The 20,944-nt window shown below is 38.9% G+C and overlaps 1 long non-coding RNA gene across 1 annotated transcript; it reads left to right on the top strand.

Annotated features, from left to right (window-relative positions):
• Nucleotides 1-1,614: 1,614 nt before the first annotated feature.
• On the top strand, nucleotides 1,615-8,745 carry LOC311429638. The gene is made up of 3 exons (XR_014688315.1): nucleotides 1,615-1,719; nucleotides 2,881-3,078; nucleotides 7,896-8,745. It is a non-coding gene; the product is annotated as an uncharacterized lncRNA (long non-coding RNA).
• The last annotated feature ends 12,199 nt before the right edge of the window (nucleotides 8,746-20,944 follow it).

Genomic DNA, 20,944 nt, shown 5'->3' with positions numbered 1-20,944 from the left:
AAAGCAGGACTTAGCCAGAACTGTGGGCCTAAATACCTACTCATTGCTGGGAATGATTAGAAGTGACTGAGCTAATGACAAAGAGTGGGTGACGGGGACACTCCATGGCTGTCTAGGTAGGGCATGCCCTGGTGGCAGAGCCAGCTGTCATTCTCAGTATTGCCTATGCATTTTCACAGTGGTAGATTTTGACCCCTCACTTAAGTGCTTACTTTTGGAAAAAAGTCACTAGATATTGTGCTTTACTACTAATTCAGATTGTTACGTGAAATAAATTCTTGACATGTTATCTACTGGTAGGGCAGATAATCAAACCATGTGCTGAAAACCCCTTGAATATATTGTGCCAGCATCCATTAGGAGCTGTTAGCGACCTGATGAGACACTGATGATGACTTACAGCGTGCTACTTGGTTGTGCTGTTACCTCACAGCAACAGTCTTAAACAGTGCTATTCTATTTAATTTTGACTTTCTAAATTCTGATAAAGACACAGTAGACATGCATGAATGACTAGTAATTTAGATGGCCACAAGGATTTTTTAAGCAAGTTCACTGCAGTATATCTTCACCTGCAAACTATCCTCCAGAAACAAATGCAACATTATTTTACATAAAACAAAATCATGTAGGATTATTATTTTATTCTCACTGCATAAAACATCCATACAGCTAAATCCTGACAAAGGTTTTGTTGTATAGGAAGCACAAAATCAGTGTGTATTCCTGAGAGGCAGCCAGTTGGCCTTGTTTATAGTCTGTGAATCACACATCTCTGCACAGAAGTGATATTTACCTCTCCATGTCTTGTTGTTCCTAGCAAACAATGGACAGCAAAATGAAAATGAGGTGTTTTTTATAGGTTGTCTGGATTAATATGGTCATTGAAAGTTTCATGCCCACATTCAATAACCCCAGGCATTCTGCCTCAGTTCTGGTGCAGGTCCATGCATCATCCTTGCAGGTAGCATTGTCAACTTCATTAAACTGCGCACTATTGATTTTTTCACCTAAGATCCTTATAAGCTGTACACATGCCTAACCCTGAAGTGATATCCCAAATCAAATTTGAGGAGCTGTGTTCTTGAATGAAACCACAGATAACTTTGAAATATAAATTGATTAAAGTAAATGTCAAATGGCCTAGCTGAGTGTGACCAGGTGATAGTAATGTGATATTTCAATTACCTCTCACACTCCTACAACAACAGGTGTGCTGCAACAGCCTGCAGAATGTATATATACTTACACTAAAACATACCCAGATATTTTTAGTCATGATTTCTCAGAAAGCTTAGACAACTGCTGAAGCCTCTTCTTGGTTCCCATCCAAGGCTTAATGTAACTCCAAAATGTGTTAGTTTTCCTAATGTTGAATTTTGCAAACAACTGAAGTTTTCCAAGTCCTAATGCAAACATGTGTGTGGTTTTATCTCATTTGAATTCATCAAATATTTCTTTACCAAAAATTTCTTTGTAGTGTTGTTGACTCTGCAATGGTCTCTGGGTTTTTCTCCATTGCTAATTAGAGGCTGGGCTCACAGGCGTCGCTGTTAGCTCATTACTGGGCTGTTTTGAAGGGTTGTGTTAGGGATTGGTAGGACCTCAGAGGTACCTAGCTCCCAAAAGGCAGTGAGGACAGGACTCCAGCAGCTCCGTCTCTGCTCTCTGCAGCTCTTCAGCACCATCTCTGCATGGTCAGTGCACTGCACAGCTAAGGTATCCAACACTTCAAATCTTTGCACCTGGGAAGGGGAAAGGGCTGCAGAGGTGCCACCTGGCCATCAAAGGGCAAAGCCTACAAAGGGTAGTCATAGAATGGTCTGTGTTCCTTGGTCTTGGGGCCACTAGTCCTGTGGTCCTTTTATTTGAGAGCACGTATGTTGCTTCTCTGCTTAGCTCTATGCATTGACTGCCTATGACAACTGTGATACCCTGGAAAGATGGAGGGGGCTGAAGGGGAGAGGACAGCCCTCAAACAAAACTTAATTTATGTATTTTCAGGCCAAATCAGTGACTATACTTACCAAAAGGCAAGATAGGCGATCCCACAGAGCTCATGGGAGTGTAAGATATTATCACAAGTGGTAATCAAGGAGGATATGCTGCTTTTCTCTGAGATATTGGAGACTCTCCACAGCTACAGGAGGTGCTAATGATGTTAATTGATCTCATGTGGATGATGTATCTTACTGCTGTGCTCAGCTTTTTCTCTGTTTGTAATCATAAATGAATTTTACCTTAAGTTATATTGTCAAAGACTGAAAGACCACTTTTTTCCCCCCCCTCCTCTCTGTCTCGTATGGCATGATCTGCTTAAGACAATATGCCATTAAATTCCTTTATTTGCTTGAGGCATAAGAAATCATCATTGTTAAATATAGATGTGATTGGACAGCATGCTAGATGAGCTCCTTTTTCCCATGGAAGGTTGGATGTAATGATCTTTTGAGGTCCCTTCCAACCTGGGCTATTCAATGATTCTATAATATGTTTATTTGAAGTGTTTCTCAAGGAGGGCACAAACATCTGTCTAATGATACCAAGCTTGGGTATTTCATGCAAACAACATATTTTTTTTAAAAAAAGATGTGAATTAACAGAACCAATGAACAGGAAAAAGCATACAGGTGAAAGGACATGAATGTATTATATGCATATGGGCTGTCTGGTATATATGATGTAGTTATGCTAGATGTAAAGTACGTTTCATGTAGACATTCATTCAATCACTAATGACTCAATGGAATTCAGGGTAAGTGCCAAACTAAAAGGTGCAGGAGGAACAAGGTCGGTGGGAAATTAGGTAACGGGGGAAAAAAGAAAAGGCAAAGAGATAAGAAAAATGTAAGTGATGCCACTGTGACTTTTCTACCACAGATGTAATTGCTTTGGAAGAAATTAATCTGCAAGATCTCCACATTGTGTTTATGTGAATAGGCAAGAACAAATCCATCTAAAAAAACCTCCTTGCCACAAAAACATGATGAAAGAAGAACTAACCTTGAGGGAACAAAAAGCAGAGATGGATGGCTAATTGCCCAAACCTAAAATGAGACTTCCTGCCCACTGCCACATGTACGTTTGCGTGATGCTTTAAAATGTTTTTGTTGGAGGGGGAAAAAACAATTTTGGAGCCAAGTAATTGCCACTCTTTTATTGAATGGTAGTTAATAAGACATCCGGGGAGAACTGGGTTGATTTAAATTCTTTATTCTAGAGGGTATTCAGCAATCATGTTCCAACTAAATGGATAATCAAATAAGTCACACTCTCCATTTAAAAATGTGGTCATTGTTAATGGACCTAACATCTGAAAGCACAGTTTCGTCACTGAGTCCAAGCATGGGTGCAGTTAAAAGCACAGTCCCTCTGAGCCCTTGACCCACACTACTTCTGACACCATCTCTGAGCCCAAGAGAAGCTGAGAAAAATTCTGCAAACATTTTGGATAGTCAAATTACAGGTGGCAGACTACAGATATTTATGCTCAGTTTCAAAATGAGTGATTTCCTGCAGTTAATAATCTTAACCATAAATTGATCCCAGTTAGACCTTGAAATTTATGTGGCAGTGAAGTGAGTAGAAATAAAATCGGATTCTCACTATTCTCACCATAAACTTTGCTGATTTTTTTTTTTTTTTTTTTTTCCCCTGTGGGTTCAGTTTCTTTTATGGTGCCTTTTTGGCTCCCATGGACGTGAGTAGACTAGACTGAATTGAAATAGCCAGGTCCTAACACTTTTTATTTTTTAATGAGGAATCTTCACTGTCAGAATCCAGGCAACTTTGAAAAGTGATCTTAAAATAATTCAATATGTTTCTTTTTCATGCTCTTTAACAACTTTTTTTTTTTCTTTTTTCTTTTTTTTTTCTTCTGTGAGATCAGATCCATCACCAGAAGGAATTAGTTATTGTGGTTGCTCTTATTTATGTTACAACAGTACAAAGAGGCTTTGGGAGATTCCAGTGTGTTAAGTAATATTAAAAATTTAGTCAATCTATTCAAACTTGTTTGTAAAGAAATTAAATGAAAATAGTTTTCCAAAACTAAAAGAACTTTAAAACTCTAAATGACCAAATAGGTAAACACCTTTCTTATTCAAGGTTCCAGCATGCCACAGATGAAACAGAGTAAACAGCAAATGATGGTGGATCTGGGTAACGAGTTTTATATAAGAACTAGCAAGGGTTGAGCTTTTGTGCTACTTGACCGCCTTGCCTTCACATGCACCCCTCAGTTTTATGCTGGCTTGGTCTTGACTTCTTGGATCCACAGGGAGATCACTGCTGGTCCAGGAAGGTTGGGCAGAAAGTTAGGTTGGTTCCTGGTGTGCTGTTGCTTAAAGCTACAAGTCTTGGGCATTACCAGCATTTGTCTCCATCCATCTACTTGATCTCCAGGATAATCACCCACTTCCAGGATTTTTCCTCCAGCAAAGATCTTCTTTCTGGGGTCACCCAGAGCCAATACAGTGTTTCTGTGTGCAGAAACACAATGCATAATTATCCCCCCTAACTGGTGGTTCTGTCTCATGTATCTTTATTAAAGGCATGAAGCTTTTATTTAGTCCAGGTGTTCCTGCCTGGGAACAACACAACCAGGTTCTCACCATATTTCTCCTTTTATCTCTTACTCTCATTTTACACTTCTGTCCTTCCCCACAATTAACTCCTTTTCTTCACACTTTGCCAAAGAAGTCCTACTGCAAAGCAGCTGGTAGTAGTACCTGGTAGACTGGAAACAGAAGTCTTGCACAGATGTTGGCAGTATGTAAGCAGGTACCACATACTGTCAGGCATTGCCCTCATAACATCATACACATAAAACTCAGGAACTGGTTTAATGAAATTTGTTTTATTCTGAACATTAGATTTAAGACTAAGAAGGTGATTTAGCAGCTCCAGTTAGTAAACTAGTTAAAAAGTCACACTCCAGAAAACTAATGCAGCAAAAGATGAGTTTTAACAACAAATTCTAGATGGTTTAGATTATGAATAGTTACTGAAATCAATGGTATTTACAGGCTGTAAACTATCATAGAGCTTGGCTGTAAGTTGAAATAATTAGCAATCTGAACCTATGAGTTTCATCAGAAAACTCATGAAGTGGGCAAGTTCATCAAAAAAAAAGGAGGACAAATGGGAAATCACACAAAAGAATGACTCTTGTTTTTGAATCAGAGATTCTATAGGAAATCAAATCTCTGTCCTTGAAGGAAGTGAGAGATATTTTAGTCTGTTAAATCCCAGCAAGGGCAACTTGAATCAGTCATGTCAGAAGTATAGTCATACCACTGGAAGAACTCCAGGAAAGAGATTAGCAGTTGTTCAAGTAGGAAGTAATAAAAGCAATCCAGCCGCCGCCTCCAGGGGAAGGTAATACCACACCAATATGATGCTCCTGTGATAATGGAGCATTAGGCTAGTGAGTGAGTTCATGTCATTGATAAAAGATAGGCTGGAAACCATGATTACTCCAGTGAAGTAAGTTTCACTCTAACAGAAAGGGTATAAATCATGCCTAAATAACAGCCTGGCAGTATTTCCAAGAAGATTAAATAGTGACAAATGCACCTGGATATAATACAAATGTTCTGAAGACTTTATTGACAGTGATATTCCACCTCCTGGCATTTTAGGTATCAAGTGGGAACCTATAAGTCCCATAAGAAATCAGTGAATTATGGACAGCAAACAGCATTCATAAAACTTCCAATTGCCAACACAACTACCGAACAAAAAGCTGAATGCTGACCCTGTGGCTCCTTCAGAGACCAGTTTTGCTGTGCTTTGACACCTCCAAGAGGTGAGGTCACATAGCCCTCTCCCACACTGGCTCCACAGCTACTAGCAATACTGTTCCATAGTGCTGCACCTTGATGAATGGCTGTAGATACGAGCAAGGACATGCCCCAGCCTCCTGCTGGTCATGTCAGTTTAGAAAGGTATTTCAAGAAAACTCATTATATATTTTTACGTTATAATTCCTTAGAGAACACAGAAAGAAACTGAGCCAGCCAGACACAAAGATAAATGCAAACTACAAGTAAAAACACTGATGGCATTTGGCAAACTGATGAGTACTGGAGAGACCAAGGAGGGATGATAATGAATGGGAACTATTTTTCCAGGCACTGAATACAGCCACTGTGAATCAGATTTGGATGCTGTTTAGAGGTCTTAGAAGAAAATGTTATTCAGACTCTAGTTCTGAGCAGATCCTACATAACCCCAGTGGGTCGATGACACAGCTAGCTGCCTAACTGGAATGCTTTCATGGAAATATAAAATAGTTTCAAGGAAGATGGAGATAAACCATCTATCTTTGTTTATGGACTATCTGTATTCAGACCATGTACTATGACAAGGGTGTTCCTGTGGCTCTAATTTCAAAGTGTATGTCTTAGTGTAGATGTACTTTACTCCATGACTGGCAGTCTTTTTCTCTGCTTTTTTAAAAAAAAAAAAAAAAAAAAAAAAAAAAAAAAATTCTTTACTGACCCTTCAAAATATATGAACAAAATGCCTCAAAGAACTCCAGCTACTTTAAAAAAAAAAAAAAAAAAAAAAAAAGAGAGAGAGAGAGAGACAGAGAGAGAGATATGACTTTTCTTCCATAAGTGACAGACAGAAAAATTTGACAGAAGAACTAGAAATATTTGGACAGAGGTAAAATAAGAAGGAAAACTCAAATACAACTGCCAAGTTATGGAAGTGTTAGGGGGAGTGCAGTAAAATTTTGAATTGTGTGAAAGAAAAAAGATCATGATAAGAAAGATGATAGAGATTCTGGAACTCTGTCCAAGACAAGGCAGAGAGGTAGGCTGAGATACAAGTCTGAACAGAGAGAGACAACAAGCAAAGGGCTGGATCTGCAAGGGGCCAGGCTGAAAGCTCTGGCTGACTCTGAGTAACCACAACCACATAAACCAAGTAAGCACAGGAAGAAAACAGAACTGAAGTGTAAAAGAGGAGTCACAAAGGAGAAGCAGATACTAAAGAGGGAACAAAAAATATCAGGATGGGTTATCAAGAAAGAAAACACTGGCTGTTGCACAGAAAGCAGAAGAGACATTAAGTTGCATGACATGATATTTCTTCTTCCAAAAAAGTTGTAAAGCAGAGACAGCTCGAAAGGAAGGCTGAATCAAACCAAATGCGAGCAAGGAAAGAGCTGGGCAGAGGAGCTCAGCACAGCAGTCACAGAAGGCTCTTTTGATAGAACTATAAAGGATAAAAAGGGGAGAAACATGGAGCTGGTAACTGCTCTTTTGCAACAAAGAAATTAGATATCAAAATGGCATTTACTTCAGTTTTTCTATTTTATAAATATATAGTGACATTTCTTTGTGAGGTTATATGATAAAAACAGCACACAAACATTTAAAATGAGATAAGAAGCATTTTTCAGAATTATCTATTTAATAACAGTTTCTGCATTTTGTAAGTATGAAGGATGCAATGTAATTAAGTGGCTATAAAAACCAAGTAGATATCATAGTCAGATAAAACCTATTGAAGGGAAATGCAATTGAACTTGCCCCATATAATTAACAACCAACCATCAGCTTGCTCAGCCCCTGCAGAGATGTGTTTTCATTAGCCTGAACTGGCTATTGATATCTTCCCACATTTCCAACATACCCTGGAGCATGGGACAGCCTTTTGCACATGTATGTGGTCAGGACTGGTTGGGCAGATGTGGGGAAAGACTGCTAGGGGCCAGCCGGGGTAATGATTTTTAGCAGCTGAATGACAGGATCTGAGGCAATTATATAAAATGAATTCAGCTTGAATACAGCTAAAAATGTTTTTTAGAATCATGAGAAAGCAATGCTTTTTACTGTAATTATAGAAATTTATTTATACTTTTTTTTTTTTTTCTTCACCAGAATGACAAATGTTTAAGGAATGCAGGTCTGCATTATCAGAAGTTTTCAAACATTGTAGGAGCTGTGCAGGTCTGAAAGCTCAACACTGGTCAAGTGAGAAAGGAGTATGAGCAAGTTCCCCCACAAAGCTAGGACCTGGATCAGGCTTTTGATCTAATGGCACCAGGAGCTACTGAACTTCTGTAGTTGAAGAGATTCTCACCACTGAAGAAGCAGTTCATTGTTTAATCATTTTAGACTGCCCATTTAAACTGGTTCATAGACACAAGTTTGAAAGTAAATGAGTGCAGCTTTTGTGGATGTGCAGAAGTAACTCCCAGTGACTGTGCGATTGCAATTTTTTGGCATTTGTCTGACAAACATGACCACAAATTCTGATCTAGCATGTTAATATTATAAAAATATGATCAAATAAGCCTTTAGTAATCCACCTGTGTAATTATTTTTTTATTTTATTGCTGTATGTGATATTGTATATCTTTTATATTATCAACATGGCACAGCAAATTAAATAAATCAAAAACATTTAAAAGAATCTCATTCAAAATTGCTATGAAGTATACTGTTTCCTAAATCCTTATATGGAGGAGGACAAATTTAACATCTCAGTTCATAGCCAACCTTGGCAATCTCAATTTACATGTCTTTTCTTCAGGTGAAGGAGAAGTGTTGCAGGAAGAGAGATTCTTCAGAGCCAAGACATACTTTATTTTCAGATAGGGTAGCCAATCTGCCTTTGTTGTGTGGGGTGACTGCTCTGACGAGACAGTGATGAGATGATAATTGAAGTACAATTGTGCACTTTTCAGTGTTGGGAATTACCAGATGATTAAAGTACATCTGAAAAGGACCAGTTGATTGTTGTGGTATTTAATTCACAATTTCTATTAATCTGTTTGGATTTCTGACAGCACAGCCACAGTTGCTACACACAGGGTAGGTAGAAGATCCATACAGCCGCGGTCCCTCATCTTGATTAAGTCTCTAAGTCTCTTCTTCCAGATATCTCTTTAATGTTGGTGTTCCATAATCACTCAAAATCTTGCATTACATCTCAATATTTCCAGGTCTTTTTCAATGTGTTTTCACAGTCCTTATCGGCCCTGACAGCCTTGACCCTGTACTTAGCCTACAAGGCTCAAACTGCTTCCAGCCAGGGAGCACAGAAAATGTTTGACAAAACATGGTCAAGCAGTTGGTAGTGGGAAAATTGCAAGAATCCATAGAAAGGCTTGAGGAACATTATGCTTGTGTTGTACAATAATTCTGAAAACTAAAACAGTCAAAACCCTTATATATATAAGGGTTCCAAGACTGAAACTTGATGTTAGCATGTGGACTTACTTTCCTCCTTAATGTTTTCATAACATCATGTGCCCTCCTGTGCTGAGGAGACGCTAAGGGTTTTTGCCTCTGCAAGGGATGAATAGGGGTGAGAGATGGAAGGAATCTAACATTCATGACTGAGCTGCCCTCAGCTTTGTTGAATTTGGTGAAAATGTTGGTGGGAACTCAGCCCTTCCATGTCTGCCTCATGTCAGCCATGTCAGTGAGCTTCAGTAACCGTCAGATGATGAGAAATATCAGCTAGTCTGCCTTCTACCATCTCCCAGTGCAGGACTCTGAGCCCACCCACTGGGACATAAGGTACCAAATATCTCCTTCCAAATTATCCAAACTGTGGACAATATTCCTCCTGCTCTACTTGTTTAAATGACACTGAACCCATGGCAGGGGGAAGGCAGAGAGGGATAAACATGTGCAGAGTAATCCTTGGCTTGGTTTGCATTTCTCCACCATTTTTCCTCTATATGGTTATGTATGTGGTTATAGATACACATACAGAGTATCAAACATCCTGTCATCCATGGTGCTTCCTTTGGCTGGCAGAGGGTGAGGGTGCCATTTGTTTTGAATCATGGTGTGGACACCTGAGCTCTGCTCCGGTTTGGATAGGACTCTTTGGGCACCTAGCCCAGTCAGTTGCAGCTCTGGATCCTGGCATCTAGGCACTGCAGAGCTGCATGTCACTGTGTCCCAGGCCCTGTGCTGAATATCTGTACTCTTCTGGCTTTGTTAAGTGGTCAGCCTGGTGAGATAAAGAAGGGAATACCTCGTTATATGTCTATAGACAAGAATTTAGGTGTTACAGAGATGGCAAAGAAGCTCATTTAGGTAATACAGCCTACACAACTCAGTGTGCTCCAAGGGGAGATAATTTCTGGAGACTACTGCCAAAAATATATGGTTAAAAATTTAGTAGCTTTTGGGGATAAAAATTTGACTTGAGAAGCTATAAGGATGATTAGCTCCCTAAATCTCTTCTGTGAATCCTATTAAATGCAACTTCTACAACCTGAAGAGTTTTTGTCCCCCCTTTTGCTAACTCCATAGATGAAGGGAATGTGCTGTGCTGGACTAAATATTACCCTAAGAGAAGGCTTTGTACATAAGAAAAGCTGGAAAAACACACACTAAATCCCAGAATTGCATGGAAATCATTTCTGTTTGCAGGCACCTTTCTTGATCTGTTGCTGAACCAATTTTGTCTCCTTTTCTTTACCGACCTGCAGAGTTGCTCATGAATACTTAATGGCTATTGAACTTCCTACACAACTTCAGGGAAAAAAAAAAAAAAAAGAAAAAAACAGAAAAAAACAAGGAGACTCTTTAGAAATGCTCTATTTCCAGATATGTCTTTGTTGTTGTCTCTTTGTGTGGAAACAAAGAGAACTACAACCTAAAATTACCCTCTTTTTTGGACTTAAAAATATTGCAATACTGTACAATGGTACAGATGGTGAGATACAGGCCCTGTTGCTGAGAATATCAGTTCCCTTTCATTAAAGCTGTGAATTCACTGTGACCCCATCATCCCGTCTATGTTTAGCTGAGCTATGTGGACCCAATAGACAGTCTGAAATCTGGACTGTGTCCAAGATGTCCCTGTGCACATTCAGATTGCCCTGGTAGGTGACCTGAAATCAGGGATGCAGTTTCTCTCTGTGCTCGTGTAATCCAGAACATGCAGTGAATGCTAACCCTCCAAGCCCCCATGAACCTGCACCTGTAGAGCTATCCCTCATCCCTTTGGGTAAAAAGGATTGATACTTCAGTCTGCATTTAGGGCCCAAATTTTAAGAGATGCTGAAGAGGCACCTAACAACGGGCAAGCCCATATACATAGGGCCTGGGCCACATTTAAAAGGACATGGAGAGATGGGACAGTAGGGTCATGAATGTATCAGGAGGCTTGACTCAAAAAAAAAAAAAAAAAAAAAAAAAAAAGGACGCTTAAAAAAAGGCAAAAAACAAACTCCTTTTAAAATATTGATATAAATTGCTTGAATGATTACCAATTCTACTAGTTACAGCTGATATTTATTGGGAGCATTTCTCACAAATAAACAGTCGTATAATAGCACACAGTTTGTCTAATTGCTTCCTTAATGAGCATGTGGTCACAGTTCATTTTGAATTTTAATACTAATTGTGACCATTTTTGTCCATCCTCAAAACAAGCACACTTCCCAAATCCCAGTACTTGTCATCTATGAATCCAAACATCATACACCATTGGACTGCCAGCCAAACTCATGTTGGTCCATGTGCATTTTGGGCAGACAGCAGACTAAGGTGTCCAAATGATTCAAGGAGAATAAAGGTCAGGAGACAGCGGTGGTGCCTGCTGCCAGTGATATGAATGTGTGTCCTCACAGTGGCGCTGCACTTTCATTGGCTCTAAAATGTAACAAAGAGTATATGGAGTAATGGAGAGTGTGCAGTGTGTTCTTGGGAGATGAAAGAACAGATTTTATTAGTCAGGAAGTGTCTGGATTTGCCTCATGATATGTGCATGGATAATTGAATTCTTATGGGCTTGGTCACTTGCATTATAAGATACTGAAATAATTACTGTATGCCAGATGTGACAAAAAATGTAATCATCCTGATTTTGACCTAATTTTTAATCTTGTGTTAGCTTTTTTTTTTTTTTTTTTTTTTTTTTAAAGATACATTAATGACCAATGTCAAACAAGTGGATTTTATACTGGTGTGACAGAATGAGCACATATTGTGCTGCCAAATCTTCTAAGTAGAATACAGGGCCAAATGAATACATTAAACTTAATGTAAGCTCTGTATTAAAAGGTTGTTTCCTTTTAAGTCTCCACGTCTGACCTATTATCTGTGAATATTTCATATATCCCTGCTGTAAAAAGAAGGTTAGATTATATTAATTAGTCTATAGTACAGCTGATTTAGTCAACATTTTAGAGAGGTCCAAATGTCATTTGTACTTTCTGAGCACATTAGAGATCATCTCTTGTGTTTCCATATCTTAAACCCTGTGAAGTTTTGAACTGATTTGACCAAAAAATTGTTTTTCAACCATTTGACTATTGTTTTTTCAACGTTAAAGCAAACCACTGTTCAGCAGCTCATTACTGTGACTATGATTTAGTAACATTAACAGATATACATATTCCATCATCCCAAAATTCTACATGAAGGATGGTCTCTGGCAATTTTACGAAGAAGCAAAGGTGTTTATTTAACTGCAAATATTGTTAGATAAGTTTTCTATTTCTAAATGGCATTGCCTAGAGATTTTTGGTTTGCCATAGCACCCAAGATGTTCATGGCATCTCTGTACAGAGAAAGAATAAATACATTTGCATACATTTTATCTTAAATGACAAACCAGAATATCTTTTTTAAAAGTACCCTAATATGTTGGAAAGACAAACACTAAAAAGCTACAAGGTGGTCAAGTCAAGCCTTTTTGTTCAACCTTAATTTGCCTTTTTTAGGCATGTATTATAATAGGCATGTTATAATATCTGAATTATGATATATAATTATAATTGATTATATGGCCACAGATTATTTTTTCCACCACGATGATGAGCATGCTCTCACTGAGCATGCAGAGTAGCATCACGGAGCTACTCTGGGAATGGGTTGGTGCTAGATAATAGGGAATGCAGCTCACTGGACCTCAACCTGTTGTGTCCACCTGATGCTACCTGGACATTCCTCATCTCTCCAGCAGCTCCAGACATGGTGTTCCCATGTCTTCTTTTGCTTTCTCTGGTCCATCACCACCTTGCTCAGCACACCAAATCCAGCAGGCACCAAGTCAGGCTGCTTTTAGCACAACGCCACGACCTCAGGTGGGGAGAAGGGTTTTCTAAGGTTGGTCAAAAGGAGCTATTTCAAGGAAAGTCCAGCTTTCCAATGGCAAGTCTGGGCCAACTTGTATGGTCAGTACAGTTCACACAGCCCAGTTGTGTTCAGGAACAGTGAGAGTATGAAGTGTACTTGTACATGAAGATGACACATGGGATAAGGAACTGTGTGGTTAAAGCTATACTAATAAATTAAAGGTGATGACACAGTTTTGTCCTTGTCCAGCTAACATTCTCACAAATTACTCACTGGCACAGCTTGGAAATTAGCCCAGCCAGGGACCTTTCCTAGCAGACAGTTGCAATGAAGTCCCCCTGCTGTAAGGAGCAAGATAATATAATAATGACATGAGCAATGCCAGGCCAGCTGGTCTCTGTACCAGGGATCAGGCACATTTTAGTTTATTTGCCTGAATATATTCCGAGAGTCTCATTCATGCTTATTGCATCCTGACACATTGCACTTGTAAAATATCAGGTGTCTTTATTCACTTGGGCAGCCAGTTTGCCTGAGTTTGAGGCAACAGGACAAGATTAACAGTGCAAAAACTATGTTCCTGTTAAATGACAAGTCCTTGTCTAAGCGGTGGAGTCCTAATGTTTCTTAAAGAGAAACATCAACATGTAAGGGATTCATCAAAGTCTGCATTCTGGGCATTTGGGCATGGAAAATGTCAATCCATATACCTGGAAAGAAAAAAAAAAAAGAGTTTTGAAAATTGTGAACAAAATTTCCTAATGGAAAGTATAAGGTGACATTTCTAACAAAGTCAGTCCACTAGCCACACCTGTAAAAAGGGTAAGTGTTACTGCACAGGGAGCAGTATGCTGCAGCGATTGGATTTACTTTTCTCTGTTCCAGTAGCAGAGCCACACTGAGGCTGCTTATTTCTGTTTGGGGTACAGTGATTGCCTTAGGCAATTTCCAGCATTTTTACCTGCCTCTTGGTCAAGCAGGAAACAAGGCATTCCTTCCCTGTTATCTCCCTGAAAGGTCAGATCACCAGGTGCAGCCTCTGGAAAGCAGCAAGAGTAGTGTGTGGGCTGCCACATGAGGTGTGTGCAGCTGGGGTTTAGCAGCTGCAAGCTGAAAATTCTTACCTTATTTTGCTCCATTTTTTTTTTCTAGCTTTGCTATCGGTATAGAGATCAGAAAAGATTGTTGCCAAACCCTCATTTTATTGGACTTTTTTTTTTTTTTTGGCTTGGCTTGACTTTTTGCTTGTTTTATATATATTCAAACTCTTCTAATTTGCTATGCAGTCACTGCTGGCAATTCCATCTTTTAGTGTTTACTGGATTCAGGTTTGGAAGGAGCCTTTCTGGGGTACAGCTGCAACTTTTTGGGTCTGTTGAAAACCATTGCTTAACAGCATGATGGTGCCACTGCCGCCATCTGAAACCTAGCCTCACACATTTAAAAGCCCTCAGTGCAGTTGTGGCAGACACACAGCACCTACTGTTGCGTCCCTTTCTGATTTGCATTCATTCTTTTCTCTGATCTTTTATTTGTTTTGTTTTGCAAACATATTTCTACTGCATTATGAGTATCTCATAGCTATTTGTATTCTCTGCCATGGAGGACCTGTTTCTTTGTAGAAGACAATTTACACCATGCATCTTCATCCAAGGTGAACTCCAGAGAGTGATAACCACGTAGAATTCCTGAATCTGCTTATTTACCCACCTGGGCACTTAGCTTTTTGTGTCTATATGGTTTATTTATAATGCAATTTCAAGGAATACAATCTGGAATACACCAGTTATGTGGAGGTCACAGAAAATCAGTAAATATGCATGTAAAATATTGATGAAACATTTTTGCTATGTTATTTAAAATGCTAAAGAGGAAATTAAGAGCTTGATCCAGTAAACTTCTCCATGTTTCATTGACTGCGTCAGTGATAGCAGGCCTTTGTTTGTAAGAGCTTTTTCAATCCGTCTCTGGGTGACAATGACAGGAAGGTGACTTAGAAATAATAAATTTCTCTAGGAATTTCTGCATTTTGGTGCTTAGCAGTTTATTTTAAGGAAAACTAACATGTTAATTTGTGATGCATTTCAGCAGTACACACTCAGCTTTATACTGTTTAAAATAAGCTGATGATGTTCAGTGAATGTAGCAATGTAATGGTCCAGCCCAAATGCAACAGCATTGCATGCCATATTTACAAACACTCCACAGTGCAAATTGTTCATTTATTTATTTATTTATTTATTTTACAAAGCATCATGTTTATAAATTTTTTCCCACTTGAGCAAGAATATTGGGTTTACCTTTGAAGATCTATGGAAACTTTTGCTGGGCATTCAAAATGTCATGGTTGAGGATGGGGATGTTTTTAGTTGTTGTAAAAGGAGTGGAATTAACTAATAACTCTTTTTCCATTTACACAGTCTTTTTCTGCCTCACCACAAGTCCCATTGGGCTATTAAAAAACATGCTCATAATGAAGCTCTAGGGACTGCTGCATAATCCCTGCTATTCAGAGAAATGTTCCCGAGCTTGATTTTTCAGAGCTTCAATGTATCTGAGTAACATTGAATTCTCAGAAATCTTGTAATCCCTAGTTGCTTCATCAGGGCACTTGTTCTGTTTTATATGCAAACTAGTGTGTAAACAATGGATTTTGTGGAAAGCTTAAAGAAATGCAGTCTGATGCTGTGTATATTTTCAGGGTCCATGGAGAACATGTCTAGCGGATGGTCTTTGGAAGCACTGACCTGCTTTTGCACTCAGAATCTTCAAATAATCAAACAAAAATAGATCATTTATGCACTTGAGAAAACTTTGTCTCTAGAAACCCCAGAGCTAAGTGTTTTCTTCTATTTTTCTCCTGCAAGTGATTGTCTGAGGGTGACGGCTCTATGGAAAGAAACTTTCACAATAGAAACTGAAAATTAAATGCTTCTGCTAATTGGGTTCATGCACTGCGGCCATTCGCATGGGGTCTGACTGTCATAGGCAATCCTGGAACAGAAAACTATAGTAGATATAAGGAGGCTGAAATAAAATGGGGTAAAATGTTGAAGAGGGAGGAGGTAAGAAGAGGAGAGAGAGGCAAGGTAGAAGAACCAGAGACTACTGAACCAGTCAGGATGCCAGGCCCTTCTAAGGAGGCACTGGTAATACCATGTATATATTCGGTAAGACTTCAATTTTATTTTACTTAACTCTGAGGCCAGAAGAAAAGAAGAAAAGTCCAAAAAATGGGGCTAGAGCATGAATTCTACTCATTTTCAACTACAAAATACAGTTTTACTGAATATACTGGAATAGGAAAGGCTACTATTTTTTATCTGCAAGTGAGATGAAGTGCTCCTACCTTTTAATATATATTTTTTTAATGAATGAAAGTATAATAATCTGATAATAAGTATTTAACCCTAGACATAGAATGAACCTGATCTTTCATTTCATCTGGAGTGCCAAAGGGAAGAAATACTGAGTTTTTCAGTGGGAGTGGTAGTTCTAATCTAAAATAAACATCAGTGCACTGCAGTCATGTACAAAGCAATTTTAATCAATAGGCTCTTCAGCTAAAAGATATTGGCCCTGATTTTACATAATAATTCTCTATTTTTAACATAATTTGCATGATCGTGCTTCTTTCCCACCTCCTAGTTTTATCTGCTGTTAACAGTTATAGGATTTAATTGAGAGATGTGGTGAAGTCTTCCCCCTTCTACGTTCTATTTCAAAAAGCTGTCAGTACTGTTGTGTATCTTGTAGTTTGATGTGGATACTGGTGCACTCTGAAACTGACACACCAGGTAGAGTTTATCTGAGAAGATAAGGATATTTGCCATGCAGATTTCCCTGTTTGAGCTATTCATCCAGCCTGCCTGTGTCTAATCAGAGGAGAGAAAGAAGCACTTCTGTTCATCTCACCTTAATAAAGACATTTAAAGCAAGTCAAATAAATTGCATCCTAAAATTGCCTGGTTCTCTCTGTTCACTATGAATGGAGATCAGCATGAGTGGTGTAGTTGTAGATGTTCATATTGGAGGCATGGGAAGGTGAGATGAACCTGGCCACTGCCTTTCAATTTTCAGTAGTTCCCTCTGTTTCATAATTGGCAAATCATGCTACAGCTGAACAGGTCCAAGGAAGAGCAATAAATGAAGCAAACACTGCCTACATTGCAATACTTTCTTACTGGAAGCAGCAAGTATTTCCATTATCTTCCAGTTAATGCAAAATAATATAGGCACAATCATTTTTACAGCTTCAGGAAACAATACTATTATGGTCTGGATAACCTAAAAAAATACTGAAGACATTCAAGACTAAGTTTTGCTATTATTTGAGGTCTTTACTACATGAAACCAGTCTAGATTTAGAACCAGTCTTGATTTAGACATCAATAAACCAATCACAGGACTGAAGGGGCTTTAAAGAAATCACCTAGTGCAGCCAAATTCCTAAGGTAAGATCATCTTTAGTGAGATTATTTTTGCTTTTAAAAAGTTCCCAAGTTGGAGACTTCAAACCACAAGTACCTAAGCTGCCACTTGCTTGTTATAATTTACAACCATTATTTTTTGTCTTCTCTGCTATGGACTTGAAAAGCAGATGAACCTCTTTCTCTTTATTTACTTGATTGCTATCATGTGACCATCTAGTTCCCTTTCCTCTAGGCTAAACAACCTTGTTTTGTCCAATTTTTCCATATGGCACTGTGACTTTTCTCAGCACGCATTTCATTTCTGTCCAAATTTGCTCCACATCCTTCTGCTGTCATGTCCAAAACTGGACACAATATTGTAGCAAGGCTTTGCCAGACCTGAGTAAGGTGCATGGACCAGCTCACGCATTCTGCAGCTTTATCTCACTCTTTTTAAGTGATGGGCTGAAATTTGTTGTTCTTGCAGAAATGCAACACTTGAGAATCATCCGGGGTAACCTATGTTAATCCTTTCCTACAGGACAGCTTCTGAGCCAGTGTCAGTGTGTGTGTGGGAGGGAAGGAATGATATGCATATCACTCTCAAAAGAGAAACAGCAATATGATTTATTGATAGCAAAGCTTAACCAAGGTCAATGATGGCAAAACACACCTGATTATAATTGGAAGATACACTCAATTACACACTGTATAAGAGATTTTATATACTACTCAAAGAGCAGAAGACATTATATACTACATAGAGACTACATAAGAAGCTGGGTTAGGTGACATTACATTAAGGAAACACTCCTGTTGATTGGCAAGGTTCAAGGATGCTCTTGCTTTCCAAACCCCTTGAACTGAGGAGGTAAAGAGCCTAGGTGTGAATGAATCTATTCCCAGACCCAGACTTGGTCAACAGTTTATGTCTAAAGGATTATAAGCATTACACTAATCCTTTATGCTACTTAGTTGAGATTATAAAGTGTGATCACAGAGCACCATTACAGCACATTAACGTGCTGTTTCTTTCCCAGTGTGCTTACCTGTATTAACAAGGGTCTTCTCAATCTCCAGAGGTAATGCTGGGAGGGTCCCTGCCCAAGGGGAGGTCCCAGAGTGCAGCCCACTGTTGTGTCAGGAGACCTCAAAGGGCTCCTGAACTGCTCACTATTTATGGCATAAAATGATTGAGTTATGATCACATTTGCATACAGATGTTAGTTGCTTCTCAGTTTGGCTTGAGTTGGACTTTCTTCCAAACTTGGCCATTGCTGTGGTTGCTGTGTTTGTGTGTGTGCATGCATTGCTCAAATTAGCCCTTGGCTATTTGTCTTCTGTCTCCCCTGAATGCAGGCCAGAGCCATCACAGCCAGACACATCCTTCCTGACTGCCAGTGATGGTTATCTGCTTAGATTGGATGCTCTGCTTAAGCAGGGAAGTTGGGGAGAGGATTACACCATCACAGCCCATCAGTTTCCTTTTCTGCATTTATGTACTAGTGTGCATTTGTCAGTGTGCTGTACCTTTCTCAGATTGAATCTCCACTTGTCAAGACTCCCTTTTAAACTAAAACTCATCCCCTGGCAAGCTAGCTCCCTTCCATCTAGACTGTCTTGGAACTGAGTAAGCCATGTGGTCTCCTCTATCACCCCATCAACAACACAGATATTGAACCGTACCATTCCAGGACAGGCCCTTGATAAACATCTCTCAGAGCAACTCTCCATTTTGACCCCGAGTCGGTGCCAATTACCCCAAATATGCCTTGGCAACCATATTTTTTTAGTTTGAGAATAGCATTTTTATCTAAGCCATCTTTCCCAATTTGCTCTAGGTCTGTTATGTGAAACCTTAAAAATTCCTAGTATTTGACATCTGCTGTCTTTTATCTGCTAGGTTGTTGTGCAAGAGATTAGCCTGGTCTGATACAATTTGTTCTTGACGTATCTACAGAGAAGCAGACAGGTAGCTTAACAAAAGGACTTAAGTGCCATGTAACTCATTTCAGAGTTAGGTGCAAGGACCAGAGGTGCCCTAGACCCATGTCCTCAAAACTCATACCTTCTTACTGAATCCGAATAATATACATTCCTTGGCTTTTAAGTTTTCTCTAAGAAGTACATATTTTATCAAATCTAGTCTGCACTCCAGTTACATTCAGTACTTAAATCCCAGCAGGATTAAGAGTCTCTAACCAAAGCTCTGCAGAAATAAATGAAGATTTAATGGGAGAGATATGAAGAAGAAGAAATTATGTCACTCATCCAAGACTGAGACCTTCAAGTTCTGGTCACGGTATAGAACTCTTTCTGTATTTTCCAACAGAGTGTCACTGGATGAAAAAACGCAGATGGATATTAGGCTGAACTTAATTTAGAAATTTCTTTTTCTAAACGAGCCTTTTAATGGAGGAATTGCATGCACTGCAGTGTAATTATTGTTGTGTTTAGTTACTAAAATGTTAGGAACTAAAAACTAAAGAGGCATTAATTATAAACTGTAATTGTCATTTTTTTTCCTCCCCTGAGGTACAGCATCTGTTAAACAGAAAACATATCAAACCACCAAGAAACAAATAATAACCTCACGGAGCTGTAACATCTGACTTCACTTATCTTTACAGCTTTGGTGAAATTAAATGAAATATTATAAAGATAACACTGAATTTGTCATAGAATTTTTGTTTCTGTTGTGTTTTTATTGTCTTTGATCTGTCAGGGTTAACTGTTAATCAAGAATAAAAGCATACAAGCAGCAGCATGTAAGCACAAAACCAGGTAGTGGTGGAGAGAATCTCAGATATGAATTTGGCATGGTTTATGCACCGAGCAGACTGGACCTTATAAAACTAGGCTGTTGTCCCCATATTTCACTCCATGAAATATCTCAGTATTGAAGTAGTTCCACTCTAATCCTACAGCATTTGAGGCAGAATTCCCTTTGGGATACGTTTAACAGGTTATCCTGGAAGCAGCTTATACGTCCCTTGAGCTGCAGGCAACACTTCTCCTAATGCAGCCCCAGATGCTGTTGGCCCTCTTTGTTGCAAAGGCATACTGCTGGCTCCTAACAGTTGTGTCATTTTTCCTGGTGGAAAACCTGGCAGCTCTATCTTCTACCACTGAAAATGGGGAAATATTTTAACATGCTTCCTAACATTAAAACATATGAAACTTGAAAATTTGGAGCACATCATGCAAAACAGATCACAACTGTTACGACAGTAGTTTCAGAAAGATCTTTATAAATGTCAATTAAATTTTCACGTAATCAAAGTTTTTAAGAACTTTTCATTTCAGTATCTTTCTCAATGGTAATCTTTACTGATTCACAGGTAACATTTCTCATGGGATTAAAAAGTTACCTCTCATAGATGTCTACAGGTAATAGGTAACTTCCAGGGGGCAAGTCATCCTGTCCTAAAATAATTTGAACTTGGGACAAGGGGATGTCATTTGTTC

Source organism: Aythya ferina (genome assembly GCF_964211825.1).
Source record: "Aythya ferina genome assembly, chromosome: 1".
NCBI classification, from domain to species: Eukaryota; Metazoa; Chordata; class Aves; order Anseriformes; family Anatidae; genus Aythya; species Aythya ferina.
The sequence above is the reverse complement of the archived record's forward strand: the minus strand, read 5'-3'. Positions and strand labels throughout refer to the sequence as shown.